Source organism: Copadichromis virginalis, linkage group LG5 (assembly GCF_057382275.1).
Source record: "Copadichromis virginalis isolate Kocher_CV1m ecotype Utaka linkage group LG5, C_Virginalis_male_GT1.1, whole genome shotgun sequence".
NCBI lineage: Eukaryota > Metazoa > Chordata > Actinopteri > Cichliformes > Cichlidae > Copadichromis > Copadichromis virginalis.
In genome coordinates, this window is record NC_140622.1 from 7,260,132 (window position 1) to 7,265,861 (window position 5,730).

The window sequence follows — 5,730 nt, forward strand, 5'->3', positions numbered from 1 at the left end:
TGCAACCACCTGAGACTGAAGAAGTCCCTTGGATGAGTGACAATACGTTTCTCCTGCTGAAAATGCTGTGTCCACATGAATAGAATTAGCTTTCTGGGAGTTCCTTACCTGGAAGATTGAGCGTTCATGATGTATCAACCATGCATCCATTTACTTTTGCCCCATTTCACCCACCACTTCCCTACTGTTTTTGTGATTTTGTGGGAAATCACATTGCTTTTAATTTGAAGGTAACTGCTATTTTATCTATTTTTTGGTTTCGTTATGTATCTGCAGGTTTGGAAGCAAATACAGCTTTATTTCAAATATGCTGGAACAGACTTTGCTACTGAGTTTGCTTCTCCTAAAGATGTTAGCTCACATAAACTGTAGAGGCTTTTTTGGTTTCCTACGTATTTGTTTACTAAAACCAGAGGTAACGCCATGTGTATTGTTGTGTTCAGCTGAAAAAGCACAGAAGACTGGACAGGAGCTGTGATATCTGGGACAAGGCCCAGCTACTCATCTTTGTACCTGGAATGATGAAAGAGTTTTAAATGACAGTAGAGCTAGGAGCAATGCACTCAATGAAAAGGACTTACAGGGAGTGAATTGTTCATGGAGGTAACTGATAGGCTTGGGCAGAAACAGGACAAACTGGCAGGTGTTACAACCAATGACTGTTCAAATAAGGACAGTGGATGCAAGGATGTGGGATCTGAGAGCAGAAATTCAAGAATGAGAAGAGAGGTAAGGATATTTCAGAGCTCTCAGATGCAGAGGCATTTCTTGCTTTTGCTGAATTATGTGATTTCACGAATTACTTAACTAAATAATTAACTAAATACCAAACTGCAAGGCCTATTTGCATGCAAAATATACAGTCTGGTTTTCATGAGAAAGTTACCATTTCTTTTAAGCCAGGTTGAAAGCATCATTCTTACTGGCATACCAATGGAGAAGATGTTGGTTCTCATCTGCCTTCATACGCAAACAAACATTCTTAGTGATGATATTTAACAACTCTAAATTATTTCAGTTACAATCGGCTTGTAGATCCACTGCCCTTCGCATTTCCAATTTAGAAACTGAATGTGAGTTTAATTCACTTGTTCAGCAGAAAAATTAAACTCACTGAACAAGATTAAACAGCTAAAAAAATTTGCAAAAGAGCAATTAAACTTTGTATAATTAAGAGACTGAAAGTTCACAAAAACATGTACATTTTGTTTGTGACTGCTTTTTGGGAATGTTGAAAAAAATGGTGAATAATTAAAATTTTATTATGCCTCTCACATTTTTCTAATGGTAATATCTAGTCTTACTAATAGCAGTTTATAAATAGACAAATTTAATATTGCACAAAATTGAGTTCGGCTTATTGGTGCAGCCCACCACAACAGTGTCAATTTCTCATAAAAAATAATTGCCCACTCCTGGTTTGAAAAAATACAACATAGACCTCTGGGGGCTTAAACCACATCATAAACTGGTTTATATAATTACATAATTGCTCATAGATAAATATAGCCACAATTACAAAATTGCATAAAATACATTTTTCAGGTAGAAAAGTTAAGTTAAGAGAGATGCTTTCGTAAATACACCTTGAGACGTTGCCACAGATGTGTATGTGTCACTGTCCTGTGAGTGCAGACTTTCTGCATTACATTTGTTCTGTAATTTTCAACAGAAAGCATCCTTTAAAGCTAGCTTCACAAGCTGATGAATGTATTTTGTTTCAAAGAGACATTTTTCAGAGTCTTGCTGGACTGACTGACTGCAGCTCAGGAGGTATTGGGTCATCTATTAATTGGAAGGTTGGTGGTTCAATCTCTGGCTGTAAGAGTCTGCAAGCAAAGTATCCTTGGGCAAAATACTAAACCGCAAGTTGTTCTCTGATGTGTCAGTGTTACACAGAAAGCATTTAGGTGTTTGTCTGAATGAGGCACAATGTGTAAAAGTGCATTTAGTCCTACAGTAGTAGTGACAAAAGTCAATTATGAGTTATGAATTTCTATTTAAAATGGACTGTAGACAGATGAAACTGTTTCCAAGTGAACCCTGTAGCAAAGATATTTGTTATAGATCATCTCAGTCAAGACTGTTATCTGCAGATGTCAGGTGAGCCACAATCATACACTAAAACGTTAAGTAAAAACCCAGCCACAGGCCAGTGTATTCCTAGTGCCAGTCCCAAGCCCGGGTGAATGGGGAGAACTGCTTCATGAATAGTGTCCAACGTATAATCCAAATCAAATCAAATCAAATCACTTTTATTGTCACATCACATGTGCAGGTACATTGGTACAGCACATGTGAGTGAAATTCTTGTGTGCGAGCTTCACAAGCAACAGAGTTGTGCAAAATACAATAATGTAAACAAGCAAAATACAAGAATGGCTACATCTGAAACTAATAAATATATGTACAATATATAATAGTATATGCATATTTTACAAATTAAATAGAGTAAACAATGAATAGAATATATAAAACAAATAAAATAACATATACAGAGTGAGACATGTGCAAAACAGTGGCATTACTGTACAGTAATCCTGGCCAAATCAAACATGCAGATCATAAAGAATGAGATTTCTATATTGGATTGGTCAGGGCCTGGGTTAACAACAACTGTCTCGGCTGTTTGTTAGACAACAGAGACAAATGAAGATGAATGAGGGAAGGCATGTTGAGAGGTAGTGAGAGAGAAACAAAAGCTGGAGTATGGAGATGAGAGTAGCGACTCTAAATGTTGGTACTATGACTGGCAAAGGGAGAGAGCTAGCTGATATGATGGAGAGAAAGAAGGTAGATAAACTATATTGCCTGAAGTATTCACTCACATATCCAAATCACTGAATTCAGGTGCTTCTCCATCTGGCAAGCCAACGGACAAGTCTGGGTTTGGCAGCTGCCAGGAGAACAGTACTTATCTGACTCCATTATGGCAAGTATAAGGTTTGGTGAAGGGAGGATAATGATGTAGGGTTGTTCTTCAGGAGTTGGGCTCAGCCCCTTAGTTTCAGTGAAAGGAACTCTTTCACTATAGACAATTTCATGCTCCAAACTTTGTAGCAGCTTGGGGATGGCCCCTTCCTGTCCAACATCCCTGCCCACCAGTGCACAAAGTAAGGTCCATGTATCATGTCTTTAGTCTGGAAGAACTTGACAACTAAAGGGAACACCTTTGGAATGAATTACAGTTAGAGCGCAAGACAGGCCTTCCTATTCCTACTAACACGCTCCTAAACCTTGTGGAAAGCCTTACCAGAAGAGCTGAAGACATTATAGCTGTAAAGGGTGGGGAGACATCATATTAAACGGTATTGATGAAAAATGGGATGTCACTCAAGTTAATATGCAGACAAGCAAATACTTTTTGCAATATAGTGTCTCAGCTGTTTCTGGATGATTGCATTTGCCAGTTTAGCACAGTTAGCAGAGCTTTTAAAAATCATGACTACGACCAGTATGTTGATGCAACCTAAAATGTGACTTTGTTACCTTTCAGTGTCTTCACGTACCTATATGGCTCAAGTACATTGGGTATATTCAGAGAAAGTACCTGAATTTTTAGATCACTCAGATCAATGAAAAAGAGAAAGTGTGGTTCATTTGGCAATATTACATTGTTGTAATCATTCAATTACATATTCTGTCAATAGAGTTGGTCATTAGAGGTTTGCTTACTCTGCCTGACCAAAATGTGTGTTTAATAGCAATAAGCAGATCCACCATCACTTAAGGAACTACATTGAATTTGATATCTATATTTTATAGACTTTTTACATCAACAACTGACTAATTCTGGTAATTTGACCCATGAATAAGAGAATGTAAAGATCAGCAAATATCTGAAAAAAAAACAAAACATTACAATACAGACAAGAAAACAGAAACAGAAATTCATCATAGCTTTTGTATGTACATGGGCTGTCACTGTATTGCATGTGTGCCCTTCATTCAAATGTGTGTTAATGAAGAGGACAATCCCTAATTAGATAACACTAGTTGGCTTCTGATTTTATTTCAAATCATATACATGGTGGGTATTTCAGGTTGTTAAAAGCCTTTTTTGGTTCTGTTTTGTTGTTTTGTAGATTTGATACCAGTGAAGAATATCAATGAGAACTAGAAGGGACATTCTGAATTATGTGCCCCTCCACTGTCCCCCAGACTCTAGGACAGGGGTGTCCAACTCCAGGCCTCGAGGGCCGGTGTCCTGCAGGTTTTAGATGTGTCCTTGAACCAAGACAGCTGATTTAAATGGCTAAATTACCTCCTCTACATGTCCTGAAGTTTTCCAGAGGCCTGGTAATGAACTAATCATGTGATTCAGGTGTGTTGACCCAGGGTGATATCTAAAACCTGCAGGACACCGGCCCTCGAGGCCTGGAGTTAGAAACCCCTGCTCTAGGATGTTGATTTCCAAATGAAATGCAGCATTTACTTTCATCTGAAAAAAAGGACTTTGGACCACTAAGCAACAGGCAAGATACCTTTAAAGTCTCTGGTTCAGGAGCAGCTTGATGTTACGAATGCTTCCTGAAGATGTCTGTGTACGGTGGATCTCAGTCCACTCCTTGTGATGTTCCCCCAACTTTTTGAATATATTTTTCTTGTCAGAGCTCTCAAGGCTCCGGTCATCTGTCTTGTTTTTGTATCACACGTTTCCCTTCCAGACAACTTTCCATTAATGTACTTGGATACAGCACATTGTGAACAGCAATGCTTTTCAGCAAAGATCCGTAAAATAACCGATTGTATTCTGGACAACTTGGTCAAGGCATCAGTCTTCCCCATGACTGTGGTTGTATGTACATAACTAGACCGAGAGATACACACTATTTTAACTTTTTGAACAGTAATTTAGTCAAATCAAATGAAATATTCTAATAGTTTGAGGTAATTTCAATTTTGTTTGTTTGTTTGTTGTTGTTGTTTTGGGGGGGGGGGGGGTGTTAACTGGTGAGGCTAAACAAGAATAGAATAACATTACTTTTGGTTTTTGAATAGCAGGAAAAAAAAATATTTCTAATCATAATTTTAACCAAAATGGAGCAGTCAGCAACAAGTATAAACCCAGGTCAGAAACACGGCTATTAAACGTAGCCTGAACAGCCCAGTCCAGTCACAAGAACCTAAAAGAAAGGCTTATCAGGGCTCAGTCTGCATTATAAAAGTGGATTTTATTTAGTAGTTTGGAGAAGAAATCTGTTTTCACATCCAGGAGGCTACTAGATTCTCACAGCAGTCTTGAGAATGAAACATATGCACAGCAGTATAAATTCTTTTACTGAGACAGGGATAACATGTTAACTGACATGTGGGCTAAAAATGTATAAATGCAACCGCTACCTGCGCTTCATGCTGCAGCGGTCTGCCAGGTGAAACAGAGGAGAGAAAGGCTTGTCTTAGTAACAGCCACATCAAAGAGATTAGTGAAATACGATATATGTTCATATGAACATACATGCACATTATAACCTATTGATGCAACGTTGCTTTATGGTCTTGTGGGACCCACACTGAATTGAATGTATGTATCCAACCTGAGGGCCTCTTTTTGTTTTCTTAACAGTGTCATTTCAACCGAGCCTGTTAACGGAGGCGGGGAACTATATGCTAAAAATGCTCTGATGAGCAGCTAAAATGTCCAAGAAGAAGAAAAGTCGTCGTTTAAATCAGCCAATGGCAGCAGCGGAGCACCGCGCTGCGCCTCTCATGGTTCATTGGGGGGCGGGC